The sequence below is a fragment of the Notamacropus eugenii genome, chromosome 2, assembly GCF_028372415.1.
Source record: "Notamacropus eugenii isolate mMacEug1 chromosome 2, mMacEug1.pri_v2, whole genome shotgun sequence".
NCBI classification, from domain to species: Eukaryota; Metazoa; Chordata; class Mammalia; order Diprotodontia; family Macropodidae; genus Notamacropus; species Notamacropus eugenii.
Genome location: NC_092873.1, coordinates 458,027,264 through 458,041,602, shown reverse-complemented (window position 1 = coordinate 458,041,602; position 14,339 = coordinate 458,027,264). Strand labels below are relative to the sequence as shown.

Sequence of the window (14,339 nt, the reverse complement as noted above, 5' to 3'; positions counted from 1 at the left end):
ATGAAGTATATGTCTAAAATTCTTATTAATAATTGGGTACCCTATAAGAAACCCTGGGGTAAGCCTGTGTATGGTATGAATTTAAAAAGTAAAACCATTTAGGAACTGCTAAAAAGAGTAATTATTTTATACAAATGAGGTGCAAGAGAAAGAATCAATACAGAGAAATGAGATGGGGGAGGAGGGCTGGTAGTTCTGGTAATTAACCTACTTTCATTGGGAATGGGTTTAAGAGGGAACAATATGGTACATATTTAGAAGAGTATAAAAGTCTTCTAAATTCAGAAGAAATAAAATGTTAGGGGGATAGGGAGAGGAAAAGGGAGGGATCTTTTGAGGTGAGGATGAGGAAATAGGTAAAAGGGGGGTATAGAAGGGTGTTTAGATTTGTGGGATAGGGGAGGAATCCTTGGAGTGGGGTAGGCAAGTAATAGGAGGGCAAGGTAGTGGGTAGAAGTAAAGTAGAGGAGGTAGGATAATAAACAAGAGATATGCACAGACATAAAAAGAAAGATGCGGAGTAGAATTTGTGTGGGAAAGTATATGTCTATATATGTGTATGTATATGTATATGTGTGTATGTATTCGTCCTTTGTTGCCGAAGAAGACCATGTCATCAGAGAACATGACTTGCACTTGACATGCTTTTTTCCCCTTTTTTACTTTGTATTTAAGTTCCAGTATTTAAGTTTATAATGCGTTTTTGTTTCTTTACTCCGTATTTGTGTTCTGGTGGTTGAGTCTAAAATAAAATAAAAAAAGAAGTGAGTCAAGGAATAGCCCCTTTTAATAAAAAAAATCAAATAGAGGGAGATCTTCAGGGTTGTTTCTGGCCATACCCACATATACATACATACATACATACTAACATATATCTATATGTCTCTAACATCAATGTTATAGGATATAGAATATAATATATAATTATATGTATATATCATAATATTGATCTTAAGTATAATATACAATGTACATTATATAATATATAAATTTTAAAATGAGAACATAGTTCCAGAACACGTGGATAGTATTATCGAATTGTTGTAGGTGGCAGCCATACACCCTTCCTTTACTTTAAATAGAAAGCTATTGGCCCTTTCTTTTTGTCATGACCTCCTTTTGCAGTCTGGTGAAACCTAGGGATTTCTCAGAAAAATGTCTTAGGTGCATAACTATAAAATTACAAAGGGAAGCAATTTTATTGAAATTCAGTTATAAACGTATTTTTTAAAATCACGTACCCAAGGAACCCATAGATTTTAGATATATAGTCATATCCTTTAAAAAATTGTTAGAGAAAGAGAGCGTGAGAGAACAGAAGTGTTGCACAAAGGAATGTGTTTTGGTTTTCATGATGTCAGTCTAGTGGTGGCACAGAATATTTTTTAATACCTTTGCTATTTTGTTGTTCAGTTGTTTCAGCCTGTCTGACTCTTCATGACCCCACTTGGGGTTTTCTTGGCAAATATACTGGAGTGCTTTGCCATTTCCTTCTTCAGTTCATTTTACAGATGAGGAAACTGAAGCAAACAGGGTGAAGTGACTTGCCCAGAATCACACAGCTAGTGTCTGAGAACAGATTTGAACTCACAACACTGCTCACTGTGCCACCTGGCCACCAACAATACCGTTGTCAAAATTTTTCGATGAAATTTCTGAGTGATTATTCTCCCCTTCCCCTTTCACAGGAAAGCAGAAAGAGTCACTAGAGAACGTTATTTCCTAGAATTCCTCCAAGAGGGCAGAAATTCACCCAGAATTTGAAATGATGAAGCTTTGAAGGGTGACTCCAGCTGGGCAAGCAAAGCAGGGCCTTGTGACTTAGCAGCACTTTGAACTGCCTGATAACATGACAAAAATGTTTGATTCTTTTTTCAGAGGAAAGGACTTTAAAATGAGAAGATCTTCTGGTCCATTTATTTCAAGAGAAAGAGATTTTTGGGAACAGGGAGAGTACTACAATAGAAATAGAATAGATTCTTTAAAGTAACTTCTGGAAGATTAATTATGATTGAAGTAAATCTTATTGACTTGTATATTTTCTTTCTGACCCTCTCTGCCAAGTCAGTCTTTGCTGTCTATTTTTAGCAAGCAATAATATGGAATTGTTCTTATCCAACCCATTAGGCTACAGCCCTATTCTGTCTGGGCTCAGAATAACAGCAAGTTAAACACCAACCCTGGGGTAGGAGTTTTTGAGAAGTACCGTACAGCTAGAACTACCAGACAAAGATAGATCAGATTAAAAAAAATTTTTTCCTACCTTTTCTTTTTCTGGATATTCTTTACCTCATTTCAATCAAGACACACACACACACACACACACACACACACACACACAGGTTGTCTCATGTAATTTCAAAATCTTTTGTATTTATTGACCTTAATAGTACAATAACAGCTGTACGATCATTAGTAAGTTACCTAATGTCTGTGAGATTCAGTTTCCACATCTGTAAAATGAGTCTAATAGTCTTTGGTACCTCAAAGGGTTGTCATGAGGCTTGGTGAGAGCATTTGAAAGTACTTTGCAAACTTCAAAGTTTATATTAATGCCACTTAACATTAATAGGATATTTATCCATACATAGGCAACTCATTCAGTGGTGTAGTATTGTCAGTGGGAACTGTGTTCAGATCTGGTCTCAGACACTGTGTAACCCAGGGTAAGTCACTTACGTAATTTTTATCTGTTTCAGTTTCCTTATCTGTAAAAGACTGATAGTAAGAGTACTTACTTCTCAATGTTGCTAATATTTGCAAAATGCTCTGAAAACCTCCAAGTGCTCTATAAATGCTACTGTTTTTGTTATTACCTTAAAAACTTGTCAGTGTTACATCTAAGGAAAAAAGCAACCAGACCACATCTAGCTTGCTTTGTACAATAATGTTATTGCTGAGACACTGTAAACTCATCTTACTGCCCTTTAAACCTGTAGTAATATGTAAGATGCAGTGGTTCTCAAGTAAATTATATATATTTTTAAAGTATGTAACATTTAAATCTAATAAATAAGATATAGTGAGAGAGTAGAGAAGAAGGGAAGGCCAAGCTTGAGTACCTAAGGTTGAAATATTGATGAACTGTTCCCCATCCTAGATGTTTAACCTCACCAGAATCAGTAAAAGAATTATACATTTCTATCTGACTTTTTATTTGAAAGAAACTTCATGTACAAGATTAAAGGTATGAAACAACAGTCCCTTAATCTTCTCTGCCTGAAGTCAACAGAAGCTCTTTCCATCAACTGTGATGTGGTCCAGACGCTAAATCTCATTCTATTACGTTTTCATAGTTTTCCATAAAAAATATTTTTGAAAACTTGACTTTGTGCACTTACAACCTGTGGGGTTTTTTCTGGGTAATTTGAGGCTCTGCCTTAAGTAGTTTTTCTTGTAGGCATTGGGGTTTCCATAAATTGTTTCCCTTTATTCTCAGCTAAATATCAATTTTTTTTTAAAGTCTCATTCTAGATTTCCTTACCAAGTACTGGAACATATCAGTGAGTTCTCTGCATTTCAAATGACCATGCACTTCATGGTTCTTCTATTCATAACTATTCCTCCTTTACCTCTATAAAAATAGCCCTAAATTTCACAGCTGACAAATCAAGGAGATTCTAGTTTTCATTCATTCATTCATTCATTCATTCATTCATTCATTCATTCATTCATTCATGCACTCATTCATTCACTCACTCATTCATTCGTCTATCTACTTATTTATTTATAAACTAATGATTTTTCCCTTTACTAAGCAAGCTCTTTTATTTAGAAAAATCCTGAATATTTTATTCTGCTATAAGTTTTTAAAAAACTGTGTGGTGAACAGAGTTCCATTGCATGCCTTTAAAGATCTGCTGGGGATAGATATAAGTTAGCATTAGTTTCTGGTTTTTTTTTTTTCAGTTCAGTAGTGTCTATAATGACCCAATGGACCATAGCGTATTAGGTTCTCTTATCCTCCATTATCTCTTGAAATCTGTCAAAATTCATGTTTGTTGTTTCCATGATACTTCCTTATCTGTCCATCTCTTCCTTTGTTGTCTCCTTTTCCTTTTACCTTCATTCTTTCCTAACATTAGGGTCTTCTCATTATATGACCAAAGAATTTAAGTTTTAGCCTTGGTATTTGACATTCTAGTGAATAGCCTGAATTAATTTCTTTGAGTATTTCCTAGTTTGATCTCTTTACTGCCCAAGAGACTCTCAAAAGTCTTTTCCAGCACCACAATTTGAAAGCATCAGTTCTGTCTTGCTCAGTTTTCCTTATTAGTCAGTCCAACTTTCACAGTCATACGTTGCTATTGAAATAACTTTGACTATATGGATTTTTGTTGGCAAGGTGATTGATGTCTCTGCTGATTGATGTCTCATAATCAATCAATGTGGTTGATGTCTCATACTCTGAACAGTATGCTGTTCAGATTTGGCACAGTTTCCTTTCCAAGGATCAATTGTTTTTTAACTTCATGGTTATAGCCATGCAGTGATCTTTGAGTCCAAGAATATAACATCTGACACTGCTTCCATTTCTTCTTCATTTGACAGGAAGTGATGGGATCAGTGGCCAAGATCTTAGTTTTTTCTTGTCATTGTGTATAAGCCAGCTTTTACACTTTCCTCTTTCACCCTCATCCAGAGGCTTCTTAATTTTTCTTCATTTTCTGTCATCAGAATGGTATCATCTGAATGTCTGAGATTGTGGATATTTCTCCTGGCACCTCAATTCCACCATTGATTCATCTACCTGGCATTTCACATGATGTACTTTGCATAGAAGTTAAATAAATAACGTAACATATACAGCATTGTCCCACTCCTTTTCCAGTATTAAACCAATCAGTTCTTCCATGTTTGGTTCTAATTGTTGCTTCTTGGACTGCATACAGATTCTTTAGGAGACAAGTAAGATGATCTGGCTCTCCTATCTCTTTGAGGACTTGCCACATACTGTTGTGATGTACACAGTCAGATACTTTAGCGTAGTCAGTGAAGCAGAAGTAGATTTTTTTTGGAAATCTCTTTCTTTCTCAAGAATTCAGCAAATGGTGGCGATTTGGTCTCTCATTCTTTGAACTCTTTGAAGACCAGCCTGCTCTTTCACATATTGCTGATGCCTAACTTGCAGAATCTTAAGCATAACCTTGCTGCTATGTGAAATGAGTGCAATTATTTGGTAATTTGAACATTCCTTGGCATTGCCCTTCTTTAGGACTGGAACACAGACTGATCTTTTCCAATTGATTGACCACTGTTGAGTTCCCCCCATTTACTGGCATGTTGAGTGTAATACTTGATCAGCATCATCTTTTAGGATTTTAAATAGCTCAACTGTAATTCCATCACCTCCACCAGCCTTACTGTTAGCCTTGTTTCCTAGCACCCACTTGGCTTCATTCTCCAGGCTTTAGATTAGAAACCACCATCATGGCTATTGGTGATGTAAAGGTCTTTGTTTGTTTGTTTGTTTAGTTATTTTGTGTATTCTTGCCACATCTCTTCTGCTTCAGCCACCATTTTTGTCTTTTCTTTTACCCATTTCTCCCTTGATATCTCTATTTTCATGAAGAGATCTCTTTCCCATTCTATTTGTTTTATTTCTTTGCCCTGCTCATTTAAGAAAATCTTATTTGTTTCTGCTGTTCTCTGGAATTCTGCATTCAATTGGTTTTATCTTTACTTTTGCTTTACTTCTTTCCTTGGCTTTTTGTGATGGCTCATCAGGCAGCCATTTGACTTCCTTCTCTTTTCTTCAGGTTTTTTTTTTGTTGTTGTTGCCTCCTGTACAATATTGTGAACCCCTGTCCATACTTTTTCAGGGATTCTATCTACCAAATCTAATCTATTAAATCTATTCATCACCTCCACTTCATATTCATAAGGAATTTTATTTAGATCATACACATATGGTTTGATGGTTTCCCCTACATTTTTCAGTTTAAGTCTGAAATTTGTAATAAGTACATAATCTGAGCCATAATCAGCTCCAGGTCTTGGCTGCAAAATAAATAATAGCTCTGATTTCTATATTGACCATTCCATGTTTAGAGTCTCCTTTTGGGTCCAACATTGTCAATCCAGAATAATTAACAGCTGCTGCCAAACAATATACATTTGTCAACTGTCTAAGAGGCGGAAAGATAGTCAATTCAATTCAACTCAACTCAATTAACTCTTATGAAGGGCCTACTCTGTGTTCAATTCCAGGAATACAAAGACAAGGACAAAACAGACTTTGCTTTTGAGGAGTTTATATTCTACTTGTGGGATTAAGTAATTATTTAAGTAAACCACTCTATCTGTCCATAAATCAGTTAATCAAAATGAATCAATCAATAAGTATTTATTAAGAATCAGTTCTCTTCTAGGCACTGTAATAGGTACAAAAACATCAGTTTCAAGAGGGGAAAAAAAATACTAGTGGCAGGTGAGTGACTGGAATAGGTCTTGTCAAAGAGGTACCTGGGCGATACTTTGAAGAATTGGGATTCTCTGAGAATATTTTCAGTCTTACACTCAAAGTTTTGTGAAATATGGGAGATTCCAGTGATTTCTAATATAAGTGGTGACTTGCTTTCCATAGAGGTTGGGATGAGACCTATAATTTTATTGGTCTAGAAAAAAATGCAGATTGAATGAGTGGATGAAGGAACGAGGCATTTATTAAGTGTTCATTATGTGCAAAACACTATGCTAAGATATGGACATCCCAGTAGAAAAGTAAAACATTTCCTGGTACTTCTTATGCAACTTATTGTTTGAGAAAGCTTCTTGAGAACACCATGAGGTTACATGATTTCCCTAGTCTCACACAGCCTGTACATGTCAAAAGCAGGACTTGGATTCAGGTCTTCCTAGATTGTAGAATGTGGTAAGAAATGGAGAAAATTAGAAAGGTAATTAAAAATGAGAATGTTGATTGAAATTATATAAAAGAGCAAAGCTAAAAAAATAGCACTTGAAGTAGAAAAAAAAAACCAACTAGCACCTGGAAGTAAGGCTTAAGCTTGTTATAAAGGGAAAAAATGATGACTAAGTATGTTGGGCTGAGATTTGACATCTCAATTAAAGTGTGGCACCTCTGACTCCTTAAGAGCAATCAACAACATGTTCATTCACTACCTCCCCTAGGTAATAATACTATCTGTTGATTCAAACAATATAATTTCCTATGGTTCTGGCATCTGCTATGCACCTGACAAGTGGAACCAGGTCAGCTTAGTTGAGATGAGATAAGGTAATGATGTTGGGAAAAAAGAGGCTAAAGACTTTTTTTTTCTTCTTAACTTTTTGGATGAGAATTTTCTTTCTTGTCCTATTTTAGAACTATTTAAAAATTAATTCTTATAAACTATCTCCAGAAAAGGAGCAAGTATTGTTAATCTTTTTTACAAAATGAACATGTTGAGTGCCATGTTTTACCCTTACAATAAACCTGGGGGGTGGGTGATATTATTTATTATGCTTTCACAGTTGAGTAAACTGAGGCTGAGAGAGATGAAATGACTTGCCCAGGCTCATAAAGCTAAAAAATGTCTGAGTCAGGATTTGTACTCCGGTGTGCCTTACAGGTACATTGCTTTATCTACTTTGCCTTCTAGCTTCATCTAGTATGTATTTATTTATCTCTATCTTCAGTGCCAAGCAGGGTGTCTGGAATATAACATGTACTTAAAAAAAGTATATTAAATGAATGAATGGAAAAGAGTTTTATATCAAGTTTGTACTAAACATTAAGTTAGGGGATGGGCATACAAATTCAAAAGCTAACATAATCAGTCCCTGCCCTAAAGGATTTACAATCTAATAAGGGTAGACAAATCACAGGAGAGTTTTGGCTAAGGATGGACCCTTTGATCTAGAAAGCTGTTAGGATGTTGAATGAGGAGAAGTAGATTCACATGAAACTTCCAGAAAAAAATGGCAGAATTGGTTTGACTATGGTTCCAGGATTGGAGAAATGTGTTTATGGTTTGTGGGAGAGTACAAAGAAGAGGTCCAGAACCTGAGAAGGCTGTGGAGTATGGAGTGAAGTCAAGTACGGATACGGATAGAACCTGTCTTAAATATTGGCCAAGTCAGGCCATCTCCAATCAGGACAATAGCTCTAGAACAGACATTTCAAAGAGGATCTAGGTATTCTCAGCCTAAGGAGCAAGACAGATGCATAGGCTGTCTAGAATATAACCAGGGAGGTAGAGAATGAAGCTCTTTACTCATCAGAATTATACAACAATTTGGAGATAGAAATGAGATTTAAGGAAACTAGACGTGGATCAAAGGACAGTTAAAAATGGAAGAAAAAAAGGAAAAAAATGTCAAAAAATGGTAACGTTGAAGGAAAGGGTATTTTAGCTAGTGGTAGCTGTTACTAGATTGATTTGGATTATAACTACAAGTAATTCTTTAAGTAGAAATGGAAATACCTTTCTTTTCATAAATATATGGTTCATTTGATAGAACTTGGCTTTAATGTGATGTAGCTGGATAGAATCATGATTTTTCTTATGTATGTTTTTACTCAGTCTGGTACATACCTCTGCAAGATATTCCCTTTATTGTATGGATAGATTCAGGCCCACCAGCCTTCATTCTCCTCTTGGTCCTTTTCTCAAGTTCTTCTGGATTTCAAAACCACACCCCCTTAATTGCTAGCTCATAGTGGAACTTCTGGGCCAGCCCACTTTCATCCCTTCTGGGCCTTATTTCTGATTTTCTCTAGACTTCAAAACTGGGCCCTTGCACAAGGCACCTTTCCCATCCTCTTTCAGCATCCTTTTGTGTATTATTTTAAATGTACTATGCATTTCTCTTTCTTCATAAATGCAACATATGGAATACTATTTAGACTTTTCTTGATGACTCAGGGATATTATGGTAAACATTTATTATCCTGTAATGAAATAAAATGATGCCCTCAGGACTTAATGAGATGTATCGAATTGTTTGTCCCAACTCTAAGTAGCCCAAGATTTCTTTGCTTTTGGAGTTCTGAAGTCTGATTTTTAAATAAAAACATTTGTTCTGAACTTAGCAAATAAAAAAAAAAAAGGGGAGAGGGCATTTCCATATACATAGTAAAACAAATGTGATTTCTTTAATGAAAAAATTTATATTGCATTGTGGTTGGTAAATTATGTGTTTAGTATTCTGCTTTTCTTTATTTTTGGTGAAGTACTTATATGTCCCGACATTACATGCTCAGTTTTGTAAAAGTGCCATGTATAGTCAGTCAAAAAGCTTTTGTCAGCATCTACTTAATGTGACAGGCATTGCACAAAGTTCTTTGGATAAAAAGAAAAGCAAAAAACAGTCCCTACTCTAGAAGAACTTGTAGTCCAGTTGAAGAGGGAGAGAACATGAAAATAATTGTGCAAACAAGATACACATAAGATTAGTTGGAGATAATCAGCAACTGAGAAATAAGTAAACTCCTATCCACTTTGCATTCAGTAATGACCAGAGCTCCATCATTCCTATTTTTTCTAAAATTCTATTCAAGTTCCAACCACTTTCTTATTTCTTTTTCTTATATGTGTCTACATCTGCCTATATACTGAGGGAAATTGAATTTTAAAATCTATTTCTCTCTAAAAATTAATTAATGTTTCCTTTAAAGCAATATAGAATCTTAACCTTTTTTGTGCCCTAGTTTTCTTTGGCAATCTGGGTAAGCACTTTTCTTAGAACAGTGTTTTTAAATGCATAAAGTACATAGGATTATAAAGGAAACCAGTTATATTGAAATATAGTTACATATATATTGAAGTCACAAGTTCATAGACTCCCAGTTTAGGAACTGCTATGGTAAGTATTTAGATGCCTTGCTATTTAGCATCCACACATATACATATACAGAACATATTTACCATACGTATGTGTATGTCTACTACTAATTAGTATAGTATCTAAATATATAAATGTGTGTGTGTATTGATTCCTGATCCATGATGCCTTTAAGAGAAATGAAATTCCCCTCCTTATCCTTTTTATTGTTTTTTATATTTTCTGTAGCCTTGTCTGCAATTGCAATTGCTGCCCTTTTTGTAGTTCACTTGGAGTGTAATAGATTTTATTCCAGTCCTTCATACTACTTTAAATTAAATTACTTTTATTTTTTTTCAATTAACAAGCATTCTGGTTCCCCTTGCCCCCCCCAAAAAAAACAATACTCTTATGAGAACTATAACCAAGGAAAATGAATTTCCAGATTAGTCGTGTGCAAAAATGCGTACCCCATTCTGCATATATAATTTAAATGTATTTTTTTTGTAAGAGTGTATCACTGGATTTTGTTTTAAAATTAATTCTAATTTCTTCTTCTAGTTTATATGTAAGTTCATCTTATTTACATTCATGTGCATTTTATTTAGGAAAGAAAGGAAGACAGGAAGAGAGAAAGAATAAAGGAAAGAAAGAAAAAGAAAGATAGAAAGATATAGTCCCATATAATTTCCTGTACATTGATTTCTGTCTTTTCCTAGTATCTTCAAAATAGAAAACAAACAGCAACAACCTCCCGGTTATATTTATCTTTATCAGCACTAAAGATATTTGTTTCATATCCCCCTATGGCAGATAAAACTTTGTCACCTCATATATTTTTCCCAGTTAAACAACCTTCCATGTCAAAATGTCTACTCAGTTCTAGCTTTTTTCGTCAGGAATGCTTGGAAGTCTATTTCATTAAGGGTCTACATTTTTCCCCGTGTAAAATATATTTAGTGTTGGCAGATAGATTATTCTTGGTTGCAAGCCTTGTCTTTTGGATGAGATTTCAAACACTCTTCTCCTTTTAAGTGACAGTTGCTGAATCTTTTGTGATCTTCATTGTGGCTCTTCTGTACTTGAACACAAACTCACTCTCTCTCTCTCTTTCTCCCTCCCTCTCTCTCTCTCTCTCTCTCTCTCCGTCTCTCTGTCTCTGTCTCTGTCTCTCTCTTTCTGTCTTTCTCTTCCCCCCTCTCTCCCTCTCTCTCTCTGTTTCTCTGTCTGTCTCTGTCTCTCTTTCTCTGTCTCTGTCTCTCTCTGTCTCTGTCTCTCTCTCCCTCTCTCTCTCTCCCCCTATCTCTCTGTCTCTGTCTCTCTCTCTGTCTCTGTCTCTCTCTATCTCTCTCTCCCTCTCTCTCTCTCTCCCCCTATCTCTCTGTCTCTGTCTCTTTCTCTGTCTCTGTCTCTCTGTCTCTGTCTCTCTGTCTCTGTCTCTGTCTCTCTGTCTCTGTCTCTCTCTCACCCTCTCTCTCTCTCTCCCTCTCTCTCTCTCTCCCCCATCTCTCTGTCTCTGTCTCTTTCTCTGTCTCTGTCTCTCTGTCTCTGTCTCTGTCTCTCTGTCTCTCTCTCACCCTCTCTCTCTCTCTCCCTCTCTCTCTCTCTCCCCCTATCTCTCTGTCTCTGTCTCTCTGTCTCTGTCTCTCTCCCCCTCCCCCCCCCCCTCTCTCTTGCTGCTTGTCATATTTTTCTTTAAACCGGAAAGCTTTGGAGTTTGCTGATAGTGTTCCTGGAATCTTTCATTTTGGGCTTTCTTTCAGGAAATGACCCGTGGACTCTTTCTGTTTTTGCTCTATCTTCTCATTCTAAGAGATCTGGACAGTTTTCCATTTTTAATTTATGATTTCTTGACATGTGTGGTTTAAGTTTTTTTCCCTTTCACGTACTTTTAAGGTAGAGTGATGGTTCATAGGTTATTTTTCCTTGACCTATAATATAGCTTACTTGTTTTTGATATCAGCTTTCTTACATTTCATTCAATTTAAAAATTTTTATTCTAATATTTCTCTTGATCTTATTGAGACATTGTATTTGATTAATTATCAGGGCACTCGATTTTGTGGTCCCATGGGCTAAGGTATTACTTCTTCTTATCATTCTTTCCACCCAGTTATTCCAATTTGTATTGCTTATTTCATTGCTTAAAGGCATTCCTATAGTCAGCATGGACAGGACCCTCTATTTTGTAAGACCCAACTTGGATTTGTGGAATTATTCTCTTTGTCTGGGGTTACTTCTTAGGTGACTATAAATTTAAGGTATTTATTGTATTTGCCTTTTTTCTTCTGTTTTCTCATATCTCCTGTCTGGTCTTGGGACTTGTGCTGGGATAAAACTCTGCTCTTATGCCATTGGATGGTTTGAGTAAATCATGCTTGATCTTAAGTGATGATATATCTGAGACTAGACACCTCTTTAGGCAGTAATTGTCTAGTTATGTGCCCTGCTGTAATTTGGGGCCAGATCACCTGGATGCTGGGTTGAGTGCAGACTGCCTTTAGCCTTCTGATAGATGCTTATCTTTTACTCCATCTAGAGCTTCAGGCTTGCCCTGATCTGAACACTTCATGGTGGAGGTTGTGTGGAATACTTAATAGTTGATTCTCTTTAGTTTACTTTATCATGGTTTCTTCTGGAACACTTTTAGAGTTTTGTAGGGGTGCTTTTGGGGCACCTTGGCTCTTCTGGTGGTATAGTAAATAAAATACTGGACCTGGAGTCAGGAAGACCTGAGTTCAAGTCTTATCTCAACCACTTATTAACTGTGCAGTATAGACAAGTCACTTCACTTCTATTTGCCACAGTTTCCTCAGGTGTAAAATGGGGATAGTAACAGCAACTATCTCATAAGGTTGTTGTGAGAATCAAACAAGGTAATGCGGGTAAAGTGCTTAGCACAGTACATGGCATGTGTTCGGTGCTAAATAAATGCTTATTTCCTTTCCTCAAGGACTAATAGACTATCATCTTCCAACAATATTAGATTTTTTTTTTATTTTTGTAATCAGTCACTCATTATCTTTTCTGGCTGCTGTTTTTATATGTATATATGGCAGTCACATTTCTCTTTTTTGTTTACAGCTTCTGTTCTGCTTCTGGACTTAGAACCTAGACAGACCATTGTATTAAATATTAGTTGATAGAACTGGAATAAAGGTTTAGGAGAACGTCTTGTGAGTAAGATGCAAGAACTTTAGTGCTGATTGGTTGTTTTCTGTTCTTGAGTAGGACCAAAATGACATCACTATGTTGGAACTAAGGTAGAGTGTGTCTGACTGTGGCTGATTAGACCCATACGAGACTCTGCACAGGTCAGGCACAAATAGTCCACATGAACATTTGGAGTGGCGATATTTGAATTTGCACATCTCACGTTTCTTTTGAGCTACCGCAATTCTGCTTTGCTCATAGAGCACAGCGCCTTCTTTGATATGAGGTTCAGCGTCTCCCATGGCACACAATTGATTCCAAAGTTCTTTAGAAGGACCTTGAGAGTGTCCTTGTATCACAGCTTCTGATCACCATGTGATGCCTGACTTGTGAGAGTTCCTTGTAAGGTCCTTAGAAAGGACCTTAGTGTCTGGCACATTATCCTGCCAGATGATCTTCATAATCTTCCCAAGACAATACAAATGGAAGCCATTCAGTTTCCTGGCATGGTGCTGGTAGACTGTCCATGTTTGACAGGCATGCAACAATGAGGTCAGCAGAACACCTCTGTAGACCTTCCAATTGGAAGGCAGTCTAATACTTCTTGTCTCCCTCACTTTCCTTTGGAGCCTTCCAAACACTGAGCTAGCTCTGGCTTTGCTTGTGTCAACCTCATCATCTATGAGTGCATCCGTGGAAAGTATACTGCCAAAGTAAGTGAACTTATCTGCACCATTCAGAATTTCTCCATTTGCTGTAACTGATGGCTCCACAGACGGATGGTTTCATGCTGGCTGATGGAGCACCTGTGTTTTCTTGGTGTTAATTGTTAGGCCAGAATTGGCACAAGCAGCCAGGAGTCATCCCATACTTTGTTGCATCTCAGCTTAGAGTACAGAGTCTCTGACATCTAAGTGGCACCTTGGTTAGAGTACTGGGCTGGGAGTCAGGAACACTTGAGTTTAAATCTGACTTCAGACACTAAACTAATTGACCTGGGCAAGTTCTTCAACTTCTGTTTGCCTTAGTTTACTTATCTGAAAATGGAGATAACAGTAACTATCTCACAAGGTTGGTGTGAGTATAAAATGAGGTAATGTTTGTAAAGCACTTAGCATAGTGCCTGGCACATAGTAGGCACCATGTAAATGCTTCTCCCCACCTCAATTTATTTTGGCTCAGAGACATTTTAGTTTCTGGATTGTTTTGTTTGTACTCAGAATCACTGAGTTTGTTGCATATCTGAACTGCAGAATAACAGCTCGATAATTTGTCATTTTTGAGAATGATCTCTTGCACTGAAAAATTAAGTAACTTGCTCTTGGTCAGCCCAGCCAATATGTGTCAAAAGTAGGATTTGAACCCAAAGTTCCTTGACTTGTATGGCATTATGCAACATTCAAACTAAATAAATGAGG

At 36.5% G+C, this 14,339-nt stretch overlaps 1 protein-coding gene across 1 annotated transcript in view; it reads left to right on the top strand.

Moving 5' to 3' along the window:
* The window catches only part of PLA2G4A (phospholipase A2 group IVA), a 168,444-nt gene that overhangs the window by 37,723 nt on the left and 116,382 nt on the right, over positions 1 to 14,339 (top strand). The gene's annotated exons all lie outside the window — the stretch shown is intronic.